The following is a 17004-nucleotide window of genomic DNA, read 5'->3' on the forward strand; positions in this document are numbered from 1 at the left end:
TCATGATTTAACATGATTAAAATATGATTTTGCTTTTTTTAAGTGATTCCTTCTTTTAGAGCCTAACCTTGCCTTAAGTACCAAGCATTATCTCTCAAAATTTTGCACACAGTTCCAGAATAACCAATCTTCTATACTGATATTATGCTATAAAGTTAAGCATCAGGAAAATTATATTTATCTGCTTTAATTGAGAAATCAGAAATCTTTAACATAATTTCTATGGTGCTTGTTGTGTTAAGAACCCAAAATACAAATTTTCACTTGCAAATTCTAGCAAGTGAGCTTGCAAGAAAAGAGAACAAAGTAGCATTTTTCTATTAGTTCTACTCGTTTTTTAGATGCTCCTTGGACATTTGTGAAAGATAACTCTCCCAAACAGTGCAAATCCCTTGATCGGTGAATAACAAAGCATATAATTTAGGCAATAAAATGTAGGGTACAATTCAAAAACATGTCCTTTCCATTTGTCACTTTTAACCAGTTATGTCTTAAGTCCAGTTTCCTCATTCTTGTTCCAGCCTTGCTTCTTCTTAACATTTCTATTCAATGATGAATGACCACTGGGACCTTTGCCTCCAACAGAATCTCTTCTTTATTGTCACTTTGGTAAATGGAATGAAAGGGGGAGCATCTGATATTTGACACTGTCCAACCTCTATCTTTGGAAAACTAGTACTGCTTTAACAATAGAGAGCATTTATCTTTTTCCCTTTCAAATTTCATGCCTGTACTCTCAGTACAGTCATTCACAAATTAGTAAGGCATTGAATAAGCCATTTCCACAGTTTGCAATTCATACCTCATCAAAGTCTTCCAACACATAAATGTCAGGCGACTATACAATTAATAAACTATTCTAAATTAGTAAGAAATCAAGGTATGATAATAATTCCCCTAAATATGAGGAATTAGGTCTCAAGAAAATACCATAGTACTCAGACAAATTTATATTCAGGAAGAATTAGAAAATTTGTTGTACTTTTAAAAATTTCTTTAAAGATTTTATTTATTTATTTGACAGAGAGAGAGAGAGAGAGAGAGAGAGAGAGAGAACACAAGCAGGGGGAGAAGGAGAAGCAAGTTCCCGTCCCTACCGAGCAGAGAACCTGATGTAGGGCTTGATCTCAGGACCCCAGGATCATGACCTGAACCCAAGGCAGACACTTAACCAACTGAGCCACCCAGATCCCCAAGAAAATTTGTTATTTGACACCATATTAGTTTGAAATATTTCTCCTATTCTTTCAACTAAATTAATGGTATTGTTATCCGCAATCAACTTATTGTGAAATAGTACTTTGAATATATTTAAAATCTTTATAGACTTATGCTAAGCAGAAGGACAATAAGTATTTACATGCCTAATGTGTGTCAAGAACAAAATTAGATGTCTTGTATACGTGGAGGAGAATAGTGGTATGAGCCTAGACTCTGAAGCCAGATTTGGTTTACATTCTGTTTCTGCCACTTGCCATCCATGTAAATTTGGTCAGTTGCTTAAATCCTCAGTCTAAATTTCTTCATCACTAAAAAAAAGGATGATAACGAAGGCAACTACATAGAGTTGTTATAAAAATTAAATGTTATCTCATAACAAAACACTTAGATCAATTGTTGCCATAGAGTAAGCACTCTGTAAGTGTCTAAGATTATAATGAATCTTCAAAGTAATCCCAAATAGGATATTTTATAGAAAAGAACTCTTTTGGCCAAAGGTCATATAGCCATCATATGATAGAGCCAACATTACAATCATTTGACATCATTGCAAAATGTCAAAGCCCTTGCTATTATACTACAAATTAGTACTTTTCTTCAAAATTTCATTCAGGTAAAAATACGCAAAACTTCCTAAAGCTGAGACATAAAGACTTTAATAATAATAGGTAATTACAAATGTAAGATTCTACATAAGGGACAGAAAAATAATTGAGCAGTTGTAAAGTACTTGTTACAGTTAATTAGGAATAAAGGTTCAATTATAGATGCAAACCTGAAGTTGTTTCTTCATAGTAAAATAAAATGAAAAACTACATCTTCTACTTTCCTTAGTTCAAATTATAGTTTCTATGTGACATAAATACAAAAGAATGATACAAAAATGATCAATATTTAATGACAGTGGGTTAAAATGTTCCTATTCTTTATCTCTCTTCAAAATAATCCAAATTCAAGTTTATGTATTTATTACTGGTTTGAATATTTAAGGAAATCTTTGTAATTCCTGCAAAATAACCCATTTTATCTTAATTAAATAAAATAATTGATTTTTATTGATCCAAAGCCAGAATTTAAGATTTTATATATAATAATAATATCCAGACAATGGAAGCTTTTCAGGCACATATTTTCTGTAACATCTTCTAGTCATGTTAACTCAAAAAAAAAAAAAAAAAAAAAAAAAGGAAGGAAGGAAGGAAAAGAGAGACCACTACCCCTGATTTGTGGAGGGCAAGTATGACAAAGGGATCAAAGAATTCAGTAAAGAATTACTTTCCGGCCGGGCGGCGTGGGGGGGAGGGGAGGGAGGGAAGAATTAATTTTCCAAAAATTATCAGATGGGTACCTTAAACTTAACTGGGGGAGAAAAAGAGAGCTTTTGTAATTGTATTTAAAATTTTGGGAAATTGGGATCCCTGGGTGGTGCAGGGGGTTGGCGCCTGCCTTTGGCCCAGGGCCCGATCCTGGAGACCCGGGATCGAGTCCCACGTTGGGCTCCCGGTGCATGGAGCCTGCTTCTCCCTCTGCCTGTGTTTCTGCCTCTCTCTCTCTCTCTCTGTGCGACTATCATAAATAAATAAAGAAAAAAAATATTAAAAAATATTTAAAAAAATAAAAAAAAATTTTGGGAAATTTAGTAACATCTAATATACTAATTGATTAAAGAAGATAAAAGTACAATCACCATATTAGATGGTATGAAGATGCCTGTAGATATCACTACTAATCTAATTACTCTAGATTATGAAAATATTTTTGGAAAACAAATAATGGGGTCACAATGAAACTTTATAAGATAAAAATCACATATTAATAGTAAATGTCATATTTAAGAGTAAAATAGAAGTCCCAGTAATGTCAGGAAAAAGAGAAGAATATCTACAAAATCTTCTTTTACCACCATTCTGGAAATTTTAATAAATGCAATTAGAAATAAAAATTACTTATTAAAACATAGATATTCATTTTTATTTCATTATATACATAAAAGAGACACAAATATCCCTTGCCAATGTGTTTAATAACAATGAAAATAACAAAATTGAAAGAATTTACCATGAAGAAACCTCCATTAAAACAAATACTAAACAAATAAGTTCATTAGACAGAAAAAAATGATCTCAGAGGGAACTACTATACTGTTTAAATATATGAAATATAAAGAAAGGGTAAGTATGTGGGTGATTACCAATAAATTTTAACTAAACAAGCAAGAACAATAACTTCTTATGAATTTTGTAATGTATTTAAATCAAAGTGCATGGCAATAATAACACAAAAGTTGAGAAAAGCATAAAGAAAATTAAAGAATGTTAATGTTCTAGCAACATTGGAAAGCAAAGATAATTATTTTAGACTAATAATTCAACAATGCACATTTGAATTTCTAAGATAAAGAGTAAAATAATGAAATAGCATATAATTAAAAATTTAACGAAGGAAAAGTGACATAATAAAATTATTTTATTTGTCCAAAAAGAATAAGAAACTTAAGTAAAATAAATAGAAAAAGAGAAAAAGAAACAGTAAAAGAATTAGTAAGACGGTTAAGTGGTAGACCTAAAACACACGAATTAGTAATTACATTAAAGGCAAATGAAATAGATTCGCATTTTAAAGTTTAAGATTTCCAACAGGATAAAAAGGCACAAAACTATAAGCTACCTGCAAGAGAAATAGTGAAAAATAAAAGATGGGCAAAGTTATCCAAATAAAAGTTGGTGAAGCAATTCTAATGTTAAAGTAGACCTGAAGAGAATAGTGTATTTTATAATGATAAAAAAAAGTCAATACACAGAATGATAAAATTCAGACTCTACATATAGTATTTTTTTTAAAAAAAGAAAACTTCTATGATATTGACATAACTAGAATGAGATACAGATCATAGTGGGAAACATTAAGACACCACTCTAGCTCATAGAACAAGCAGACAAAAAAGTGAGTTAAAATTTAGATGATCTAAATATATTTGACCAAATTAACAAAGATGAACACAGTACCTCAAGATAACAAAATATTTTTTCTTTCAAAATGTATATTTACCAAAATTGATCATACACAAAGCCATATACTAAATCTCACATAAAAAAGAGAGAAATGATTCAAAATGTGTTCCCTCACCACAGTGATATTAAACTAGAAATAAATAACAAAAAGAAATTAAAGAATATAGAAGTTTATAGAATTTAGAAATTAAAGAATATATGCCTAAGTAATCCATGTATCAATAATAAAATCAAAATAGAAATTACAAAATTGGCGAACAAAATAAAACTGAAAATTTGGCATTTTAAACTTATAGAATACAACTCTGTCCAAGCTTAAAAGAAAATTTGAGACTGAAAATCAAAATAAAAGATAAAAAATCAATTGATTAAAAATCAATTCCATCTCAGATATCTAGGGGAAAAAAAAGAACAAATCAAATCCAAAGGAAATATAAGAAAAAATAATAAAGATCAGACAGAAATAAATAAAATAGAAAATAAAATACAATAGAAAAACCACACATACAAAGCCAAACTTTGGTCATTTGAAATATTGTTAAGATCTATAAAATCTTAAGTCTAATCAAGAAGAAGAAGACAGAAATTATAAAAAGAAGTTACACACCAACTCTTCATGAACATATAGATGCAAAAATCCTAAATAAAACACAGCAAATTGAATCTAGTAATATATAAAGATAATAATACATCAAAACCAAGTGGGTATAGAGGTTCATCTAAAAATTAAAAAATGAACTACCATAAGATCCAGTAATTGCACTATTAAATATTTACCCCAAAATACAAAAATATTAATCCAAAGGGATATATGTGGGCAGCCCTGGGTGGCTCAGTGGTGTGATCCTGAAGACCCGGGATCAAGTCCAACGTTGGGCTCCCTGCATGGAGCCTGCTTCACCTTCTGCCTGTGTCTCTGTCTCTCTCTCTGTGTCTCTCATGTATAAATAAATAAAGTCTTAAAAAAAAGGAAAAAACAAAGGGATACATGCACCCACATGTTTATGGCAGCCTTTTCTATGATAGTCAAATAATGGAAACAGTCCAAATGTCCACTGTCTGATGAACAGATAAAGAAGATGTGGTATATGTATACAATGGTTACATTTATGGCTAATTTTAGCCATAAAAGATGATGAAATCTTGCCATTTACAATGATATGGATAGAGCTAGAGAATAAATATTATGCCAAGAGAAATAAATCAAAGAAAGACAAATACCAGATGATATCCTTTATTATGTGGAATTTAAGAAACAAACAAACAAAAAAAAACAAGCAAAGGAACAAAAGAAGAAGCCAATAAACAAACTCTTATGATATAAAGAACATAACAACTAACCATTTTAGTGGTCACAACACAACCGCAAATTGATCTATAGTTGAGTATAATCCCAATGAAAACCACAGCAGACTAAAATACATACAGAAATGAAAAGGGCCTAAAATAGTAAAAGTAATCTTAAAAGAAACAAAAGCTGGAGGACTTACACTACCATATTTCAAGAATTGTAATAATTAATTCAGTTATAAATTACTCAAATTAGGTATTAGTATAAAAGAAGACTAATAGAGGGCGCCTGGGTAGTTCAGTTGGTTAAGCATCCTACTCTTGATTTTGGCTCATGGTGGTGTGATCAAGCCCTATGGAAGTTTCCAAGCTGAGCATGGAACCTGGTTAAGATTCTCTTCTCTCTCCCACACCTTGTGTCCCACAAGGACACCTTGTGTCCCTTACATCCCTGCTCATGCTCTTTCTCTCTAAAAAATAAAATAAATTATATATATATATATGTATATATATACATACATATATACATATATCAGTAGATAGATATATATACATATATATATCAGTAGATAAATAGAACAGAACATATAATCCATATAACAGACTTTCACCTATATAGTCACTGACATGTAAGTGATAATGCTATAGTGCCAAGGAAAAAGAATTTTATTTTTAATAAACGTGCCTGGATCAATCTGATAATCACACCTTAAAAAGTCATTTCAATCATGTGACTTATAATAATAATAATAATGTTAAAAGAAAAAAAGGCTAAGAAAATATTTCTTTAAAAAAAAAAGACAACTAACCATAAGGTAAAAATATGTCATATTTTACACATCAAATTAAGAATTCCCCAGTTCAAGAATTAAAATTAAGAATTCCCCAGTTCAAGAAAAAATACAGAGGGTGTCTCTGTATGTGTACGTGTGTGTAAGACAGAATTCATCTCCTTAAAATATTCGAAAAAGAAAATGTCAGTCAAATCAAAAGAAATATGGGTAGAAAACTTGAACAATTACACACCCCTAAAACATTGAAAGGGACAATAAACATGAGAAAGACTTCAATTTCATAGTAATCTGGACAACAAAAATTAAAATTACAGTTCAAAACAATTTTACATACTCTCAAAGAATTACAATGAAAAAGACAAGTGGTATCAAGTGCAACAAGTAGACCTCCCATACATTGCTGGTCTCTCTAGAAGCTGGTACTACCTACTTTGAAAATTGTGCATCAGAGTCTTTTAATATTGAAAATACACAAGCCCTGTGATCAAAATTTTACTCCAAGATATATACCCAACAAAAGGTGCATGTATGTTCATCAAAAAGCATGTATTCAATAACCACATGCAACAACAGTAAGATGAATCTCATAAACAAAATATTGAGTGAAAGAAGTCAGACACAAAAGAATACTGCTGTATGAATGCATTTTTTAAAAACTTCAGAAAATACTGAGGTGAGTAGGCAGGGTGCATGATGTTGCTCTGAGGTGCTGGTGATATTCTGTTTTTTAACTGAGGTGTTTATCTATGTATTATTAAAGCTTTACTTTAAGATTTATGCACTTTGGTATATAAAATATGTAATTCTTTAATAAAATTTTACTTTCAAAAACAATTGCATAAAAGCACTAAGGCTTTTCTAAGTTTGATAGCACAAGCTTAAAAATAAAGGCAATACTGGTGAATGTAATGTAAATATTTGAAAAAATCCATAATCAAACACATAAATATGATTAAAGAAAGAAAAATAAGAAAATATATGAAAGTACATAAACTAAATCTCAACATAACATTAAAAAACAAAAAGGTTAGTATCTTTGCTATATGAATAATATTAACTATAAGAAATATGATCACTGCTACAGAAAAATTGGCAAAGAATATGAATCATTTATAATATGTGCAAATAACCAATGAACATATTAAAATGCTCAAAAATAGACTAAAATAATTTTTAGAGATTAAATATCTTAAGGTATGTGAGAAAAAGCACAGTTGAAAAGAAAAATAAATTGATAAACTTCCTTGACAATCTTTCTTTAAATCTCTCAAGCTTTAAAAATATCACATATTTAATTCTGCTAAATCTACTTGTAGGATGTAACCTGAAGAAAAATATGGGTGATGCAGCAGCAAGGATGTCCACTTTGTTCATAACAACAATATGATTAGAAATGCTCTAACCATCTAATGATAGAGAATTATTCACGTAAATTATGGTAAATTTAACTAATAAAATAATATGTAATAGTCATTTTTTAAAAGATTTTATTTATTTATTCATGAGAGACACAGAGAGAGAGGGGGGGGCAGAGACACAGAGAGAGGGAGAAGCAGGCTCCCCACCAGGAGCCTGATGGGGGACTCAATCCCTAGACCACGACCTGAGCTAAAGGCAGATGCTCAACCACTGAGCCACCCAGGCATCCCATCTAGCCATTTTTAAATGATTCTATAGAAGTTATTTGAATACAAAAATGCTTTACAAGTAGTTTTACAATATGTACTTACACATAGCAAAATATTAAGTATGATTTATTAAATATGATTAATTCTAATTTTTTCTTGTCACTTGTTTGTATATTTTAACTAATTAATTAATTAATTTCCTTGCTTACTTATTTTTAAGAAAGAGAGTGAGAGTGGGAAGGGGCAGAGGGAGAGGGAGAGAGAGAATCCCAAGCAGTCTCCACACCCAGCCCAGAGCCCAACACAGTACTGGCTCCAACTCACAAGCCTGAGATCATGACCCCAGCCAACGTCAAGAGTCGGATTCCAACCGACTGAGCCACCCAGTCACCTCTTTTTGTATGTTTTAAGTAGTTAACAACGAATCTGTAAAACTGAATAAAATATGTTTTAAAATGAAGCAAGACTATTATTAAGGGGTATCAGAAAACAAAAGAATAGCAAGAAGATACTATGAAATCTCAGGGTATTTCTGCATTTGTTTCTTTTACGATGAGAAAGCATGTTTAGATGATAGGGAGAGAACAATAGAAAGAGAAACATAAAGGGCAGAAAAGAAGGTATTCCTGATGGAGCCAGGCAGGTAGTGCTCAGGAGGAAGAGAAGCTCAAATCCAAAGGAAATGGCAGATAAACCTGGGGTTAGTGAAGACACTTTACTCATTCAAGCAAGAGGCAATTATCTATGAGCTGCTCATGTGAAGATGGGCAGGATACTGAAAGAATGAATACATATTTTATCTATTTTCTTTGTGAAGTAGAAAATAAGGGCCTATAAATTTGATTCTCTAAGGAAGAAACCAGCTACTTCTTCTGTAAAATTATATCTGCTTTTTAAAAATTGTTAATAAAAATTGATGGGCAGCCCGGGTGGCTCAGCGGTTTAGCGCCGCCTTCAGTCCAGGGCGTGATCCTGGAGTCCCGGGATCAAGTCCCATGTCGGGCTCCCTGCATGGAGCCTGCTTCTCCCTCTGCCTGTGTCCCTGCCTCTGTCTCTCCCTGTGGCTCTCATGAATAAATAAAATAAATAAATAAATAAATAAATAAATAAATAAATAAATAAATAAATTGAAAGGCAAAGCATTTTGTCCACCTGTTCATAAACCTACAAAAGGGTAACTGTTTACATGATTTTGATTTTGAACAGGGCTTTTCCTCTTTACATAGCTTGAGAAAAATAATCCTCATTTTGCATTACATACTTCCTATAAAAAGTATTTGCTTCTAGACTTATTAATTTTATTATGAAGTGTCAAATTGTATGTAGCATTTCATAAGTATGTGGTATATGAAGACAGAATTGCTACCCTAAGGAGTTCAGAGCCATGTTTGGAGGGTAAAATACATCCCAGAGTAATAAAGAACACAGAAGAACTATGTGATCCTAAAACAGCATCTTAGTAACTTACAATTATGGGCTTTCCTGGTACCAAGAGTCATTCAATTTCACATTTTCAAGAATCTAAAGCCTGCTTTCTTATTATCATCAAATTCCCTATTTTCTTTAGGATACAGGCAACATTTCACTGTTGTTTATGCTTACCTTTGGCTTTTTGAAATTAAAAAAAAATCAGCAGCGATAATCATTCTCACAGCTTTATTTTTGTTTGGTTTAGTTGTTTTGTTTTTTTGTGTGTGTTTTAATTCAGTAAGAGCCACCACATCTCACGTAATCTCTATATTAAACAATAAAATGCCTGCAGTTCTTTCTCCAAGCTTATTGTAAAGTTAATAGTTCTCATCACTCTAAATAGGCTTGATAAAGAAAGATGAAAAGAAATAGAGGAGAATAACCTTCCTTTTCACAGATTTATTTGCTCTACCTTGTTTTCTAGATATGAAAGAACAAATGGCAAGTAATCCCTTGTTTATACAAAACTCCCAAACACTGCAACTTCTCCTTCAGAAAAAAAAATATTAAGCAAGACCCAAAATAAAAGATTTATATTAGCTAACTGCTGAAGCCTCTCCAAATCTTTTCTCTTTTAGATCTATTTTAACTATTCCTGAGGATTGCATGACTCATAAACCTGTGATGGATGTGCCAACCACCATCACATCTAACTTCTGAGAGTTTTCAAATAGGTCCTATCTTAAAGTAGGTAAAAATCAGTGTTTTACAGATGTTTAATTTAATAAAGAAATCAGTGCAATGAATAACATATTATTCTTTCAGAAGATATGCTAGTTTTTTTCCCATCAATTGTTATAATCTTATTTTCTATTTAAATAAATGCAAAACATGTTCTCATTTTAATTTTGTACAAATCCTTATCCAAAGAATAAAATCATCATGCTTCTTTGTAAATGTGAAAGGCTATTTTTTAAATGCCCTGGATATTAACTGGCATTAGGGAATTGTTTCTTTTTCTCTGTAGGCAAAATAATGCTATCATTATTGTGTAAGAAAATACCTTTGTTCTTAGGAGATTCATGATGAGTGTTTGGCTAATGAAAGAGGGTAAGAAAAAGAAGAGAAAGAAATAAAACTCCTATACTTACCATTTTGTTATTACTGCATGTTTTTAGGAGATCAATCAAAAAGACCATTAAATTAATCTGCAAGCATTTATCCAAATACTATGTACTAAAATTGTACTATCATTGAAAATGCAATAGAAGAGTCTAAGAATGGCTTAACCAATAAATAAATCATCTGGTCTACCTATCCTCTGGATACTTTGATTGCTTCTACTACCACATATGGGTCTCCAGGAATGGCAAATTTGCTGCCATTTGAAGTTTCCTCTTACTTTCTGGGATAGCTCTAGAACCAACTGTCTCTTAGAGTTCTAGCACCAGGTTCTACATATTTTTTCATCATCTGCTTCCCAAAATCTTCTAACCATTTACTCTGATTAGAATAAATTTAAGCCCAACTTTCATATGGTCATCATTCAGAATTTGAAAACACATACCATCTTCCTATGGTAGTTTCTTTTTTCCAGGTTAAAACTTTCAAATCATTTGCTTATCATATGATCTTCCATTTTTCTAGTTATTTTTTCTCTGAAAATACTCCAGTGTATCCACAGCTCATCATGGGGTCCATTTTTAAACCATATTCCAAGTGGGTCCAAGCAAAGCAAAATACAGTCAGGCTGTCAATTTCCTAAACCAATTGTTTAAATGTAATATAGATTTTTTTTAAGAATACAATATCATCATGTCAACTCATCTTAGGCTTACTGTTAAAAAAGTTTATGTGTATAATGTACTTTTTAAAAAAAGATTTTATTTATTTATTCATGAGAGACACAGAAAGAGAGAGAGAATGAGAGAGGCAGAGACACAGGCAGAGGGAGAAGCAAGCTCCATGCAGAGAGCCCAATGCAGGACTCAATCCCAGGACTCCAGGATCACACCAAGCCAAAGGCAGATAATTAACTGCTGAGCCACCCAGGCGCCCTGTGTGCACTGTACTTTTAAATTTTTTTTTTCATATATGCCTCTGATAAATATCATCTATTTATTACCTAATTTTCTAAATAAGATTATTTGCATTCTTATCCTATCACTAACTCTTTATTAATATCAGTTTAGTCAATATCTAATACATCAAGACAAGTAACTAATACTACAGAGATATAGGAAATGTGTTTATTTTTCCTTTGCCATGTGAAGGGTCACATTCAGGTTGTTTCTATGTCTAAGTCAGTGATAAAAACGATGAGCAAGAGAGAATTAAAGACAAAACCTCAGATCCCAATCCCATGGACACCCCATTGGAGGGTTTTCCTACTATTAAACTAGCTAATGATCTTCTTAATTATTCCATCTAATGGTTCATTGGTCTCCATCATTTCTGCTGGAACATCACTGTAAACCTTTTCACATACTTGACTAAGTCCAGATATGCCGTACTGTAATAATGTATCTCCATTGGATGTTTCAGAGTTGCTCCTACTCTGGCTTTTTTCTGCAACCAGAGTAATATTTCTAAACTACAACTTCAATCTTGTCATTTAATTTCTTAAGATCTTTCAATAAATGCTTAATTTTAAAGCTTAGTACCATTTACAAAATTTTTCATAGTCTATCTTTTGCCTCTCTCTCTGGGCTCCTTTCTTGCCATTCTCACTTTCCCAGTGCCACAGCATATTAAACCACCTACCTTTCTCTGAGTGAACCAGGATCAAATGCAACCATTCCTTCCAAGTGATGTTCCTCTGCCCAGGAACCTCTAGTTTCTACCACAAATACACATACATACATAGACACACACACACACACACACACACACACATTGATACATACATGTGCAACTTTCTCTCTCTCTTAGTGTATTGTGAGCCTCAGCATAGTCACTTTCTCTGGGAAGACATTCCTCACTGGCCCTAACCGCCCCCATCTCCCCCCACCCCCGCCTAAGTTGTGTCTCTGATTTGCATGGCCTTGGTTTCAGATCTTTCAAACATTATAATGTATACTTCTCTACTCTGAAACTTAAGTAACTTAAATATATGAAATATGTTTAAATTTGAGCTCACTGTGGAGAATGAAAGCTTCTAAGAGCCAACATTTGAGAGTATACTCTATATCAGGCATTGTGATAAATATTTTATAAACATTAATAGAAAGTCATCAAAAATGTAATTGAATCACACTTTCTGTACTTAATGTATTTCCCATTGTTATAATATTTTATATTTTAATTATGAATATAACTCTTACATTTAAGTTGTTTACATCGGTGAGTCTAAGAGTTGTTTTTCTCCTTTATGCTCCATAGTCTCTAAGGCAGTTTAATTCTTAGGCCAAATAACTTGCTTTACTGAGTCTATTGTGTTCTGCTTCAGCAAGATCTTGGAGCTGGTTCAGCACCCTAAGTATCTTGCCTTAGGACAGTTACACAGTCAGTAAGTGACAGATGCTGGATTAAGACACAGGAGACCACGATCCAGGCCCCATCTTTTAATCATGCTGTACTGCATTCTGCTAAGTAATATTGCCACTCTATTTTCAATCTCTGGTTGTTTTCACAGCAACTTTCCTTTTTTTGAATGGTAAGCACTTTGAAAAAAGATTCTTGAAGTTTTGTATCCATATGAAATATGATTATAACATTCTGAAGCTGATTTTGTGTGAATTTGATGGATGCCATTCTAGGGACCTATTTATGTGCAGGTAAAAAATCACATGTGCACATGAACCTGGTTGACTGACGCACCACAAAAAAGTAAATTAGTAGGTCACAGCTCCCCAAAAGGGGATTGTACAGGAAGTACATAGTATAAGGTATGAATTTTCCGAGGAGAGAAGTGGTGACTCATCTCTACTGCATACTGAGAGACACCTCTTGCTCTTCCCACCTGCTTTTGTTTCCCCTCAGCCATGAAGCAACGGATATTTCTAAGTTAATGAATAGACTAGCTCCAGTATTTCGAGCAATATTTCTAGGGACAATAATGTTCTTCACTCTAATGTTACTGAGTCTTTTCCAACAATACAAACTTGCAGCTTTGTCAAGATTTCAAATAAATTAAATACTATTCAAACATGTGGCTGACGAAAATTTCGTGTGTAGAATGTCCTGGAATTATTTGAAGTTCTAGAACTTTGCAATTCATCAACTATAGAAGATATGAGGGCTACTCTTGCATCCCTCCTCCTCCACCTATCATACTCCCTTCAACTCAAACTTGTGCTGGGCATTTGGAAAAAGGAAGCTGCCGATGCGGTCTAGAATAAAGAATATCTATCTGTTGGAAGGCATATTTTAAACCAAAATCAAGTTGTAGGAAATAATGTCATAGTCCTACCATACAGAGATTGGTTGTGCTCAGGCATGTCAATGTGCTTTCTTATTATAAAAATAAATAAGCTTTTAACTTTATAAACCTCCTACTGTTTCCAACATAGTTTTTGCCAGTGGATAGAAAATAGGTGTTGATTTTTCTTTCTATAAACGGACCCTTGTAAACCATAGAGAGAACCGTGGAGTTACACATTCAAATAATATTACTTTTAAAGCAGATGTACTACATACTGCGAGGAAAATTGGGAAATGGGTACTTAAATGTTAGCAATTTAAGACCTAGAAGGAATGCATACTGATTGGGAAGGCAGATGCTTGAATAATATCAAGATATAAATAGAACAGATCAAACTGAGATAACAGGGAAGGCAGCCACATGAATAATCACCATATAAACAGTATAAATAACACCAACTATTTGAGGCCAAGAGCACACACTTTAATTATATTGATTTTTAAAAAATAGGTCAGCTAAATAAAAAGAAAAGGCAAAAAGTGATTGAATGAGCAAGTCCCTTCACACTCCAGACCTCTGTTTTTACTTCTGCAAAATGTAGGCAATGGGTAAAATTATCTTGAAGGTCAGAAAGTTAGAAAACTTTTATGATTCTAGGACTGTTTAAAAACTGCAAAGTTGGGATGCCTGGGTGGCTCCATGGTAGAGCATCTGCCTTTGGCTCAGTGCCTGATCCCGGTCAGGGGATCGAGTCCCACATCAGGCTCCCCACGAGGAGCCTGCTTCTCCCCTGTCTATGTCTCTGCTTCTTTCTGTATCTCTCATGAATAAATAAATAAAATATTTAAAACAAAACAAAACAAAACCTTGCAAAGTAAATTGGGGAGCATCATTGATTATGTCAGAATTTAAAATGTGGTTACTAAAAAAATTTTAAAAAATAAAATAAAATAAAATAAAATTTGGTTACTTGCCAGTCTCCTACAAATATGGCATGCTCTTTAACACCCTAATGTTCATTTCCAAAAAGTATATTGATTTGAGAAACCATGTGTCCAAATATTACTGAGTCCAATCAATAAAAATATAGTTGGAAATACATTGTTTTGTTTTGTTTTAAAAATATTTTATTTATTGGGATCCCTGGGTGGCGCAGTGGTTTGGCGCCTGCCTTTGGCCCAGGGCGCGATCCTGGAGACCCGGGATCGAATCCCACGTCGGGCTCCCGGTGCATGGAGCCTGCTTCTCCCTCTGCCTGTGTCTCTGCCTCTCTCTCTCTCTCTGTGTGTGACTATCATAAATAAATAAAAATTTAAAAAAAATTTAAAAAAAAAAAATATTTTATTTATTTATTCATGAGAGACAGCAGGAGACAGGCAGAGACACAGGCAGAGGGAGAAGCAGGCTCCATGCAGGGAGCCCGACGTGGGACTCAATCCCAGGTCTCCAGGATCAGGCCCTGATCCTGCCAAAGGTGGCAATAAACCGCTGAGCCACCAGGGCTGCCCTGGAAATACATTTTGAGTTTGCAAAGAGCTATGCAAAGATGTTAGAAGGGTATATTAGAGACATTAAAATAAAATTTAAGTTTTAATCCAGAAAAACTCATAAAAAGATGGTTAGAAAATTGATATTTTAAAAAGTCACAAATCAATTTAATAGCAATAGTGCAATCCATGAAGTAGCTTAAACATGTAATTTGATATTACATACAACAGAATTTAAATTACTTATATGGACTATTCAAGAAAGTCTTTTAATTTCCTCATATATAACTATTTTGTTGAGTTTCTTTTAAAAAATCTTTATGCCCTTAATTGGACTATTAACTATTATGTTTGAGCCACGTATTTTTATGTGTTTATTATTTTAACTAAGGAGATAAAGGGAAATAAAAAAAGTAACTACTTTCACCATTTTTAGGCAAGGTTCCTTAAAACTCTTTTTTTTTTTAAATTCATAAGAGACACAGAGAGAGGCAGAAACACAGGCAGAGGGGGAGGCAGGCTCCCCATGGGGAGCCCAATGCAGGACTTAATCCCAGGTCCCTGGGATCAGGCCCTGAGCTGAAGGTGGATGGTTAACCACTGAGCTACCCAGGCATCTGGTTCCTTAAAACTCTTAAAAATACTTTTGCTTGACCTTTGTTTTGTTTTGTTGTTTGTTTGACCTTTTTAAAAATTGTAGTATTAATCAGACATAAAGTATTTTGAGAATGCTAAAAAGGTTAGCATTCAAGTGACTGTTGATAACACCTCATTATCTCTTTGGTGAAGCCCAACTCCACAAACTCTCCAGACAGATGTCATGCCTTCCACTTGAAATACCTCTTTCTTGGTACTTTTTGGTACTTCTAAGAGGTATAATCTTCTACTATGCATGGCTCCTCTGAAAACTCTTTGAGGATGGGGGAAGATAACTTATTCATCTCTGACTTGCTGGCCTGACATACTTTGTGTTTTTAATAAATGTTTGAAAATTAAACCACTAGAATGAGAAAGGAATATGACAATGTTGTAAGTATTAATACAAAATAAATGGAAGGAGGGGTGCCTGAGTGGCTCAGTCAGTGAGGTGTTGGACCCTTGATTTTGGCTCAGATCATTATCTCAGGCCCCACATCAGGGTCCATGCTGAACATTGGAGCCTGCTTAAGATTCTCTGTCCCTCTCCCCTTGCCCCTTCCCGACATCTGTGTGCTCTCTCTCTGTCAAAAAAATAATAATAATAAAAATGGAAGGAGATTAGAATGATATGTTTATATCTATATAATATAAAATAAATATTGTTGAAACAGATTAAATTGCCATTATATATTTTTATTTTCCCAGGCAACTAAGAGAATCATGTGGATCAGGCTGTGTCCCTTCCTCTTTGTTTTTCTTTACAGGTATCTGGAAAGCCTGACTTATTTGCTAAAGCCCTTTGTAAATTATAAAGTGTTATGAATTATTTTTATAATTAGGACAGTCTGTAAAATAGGGTACTTTATCTTTAAGGCTAATTGGAATTTATGCAAAAATTCCTAATCTTCAGAACTAGTTTTAATTTTCAATAATGGATATTATTTGCTGAGAAATTTAAACACTGAAAGAATCCAGAACAGGTGTGAAAAGAAAATATTGCAGAAAATTATTTGTCATGAAAAGTGCAAATATATAAAGTGTTAAAGTTAGTAACTTTTCTTTTCCAGAATCTAATTCAAAAAAGCATGTGGAAATTTAAAATCAGATAATGTGGCTAAGCCAGTATATATCTAATATAGAAATAATGTACACATATGTGGG

General features: G+C 33.1%; 1 protein-coding gene across 8 annotated transcripts in view; it reads right to left on the reverse strand.

The window, feature by feature from the left end:
- Positions 1-17004, reverse strand: part of GRIK2 (glutamate ionotropic receptor kainate type subunit 2) — a 638483-nt gene that overhangs the window by 395912 nt on the left and 225567 nt on the right. The window lies entirely within an intron of this gene.

Source organism: Vulpes lagopus, chromosome 1 (assembly GCF_018345385.1).
Source record: "Vulpes lagopus strain Blue_001 chromosome 1, ASM1834538v1, whole genome shotgun sequence".
In the NCBI taxonomy this organism is placed as follows: Eukaryota; Metazoa; Chordata; class Mammalia; order Carnivora; family Canidae; genus Vulpes; species Vulpes lagopus.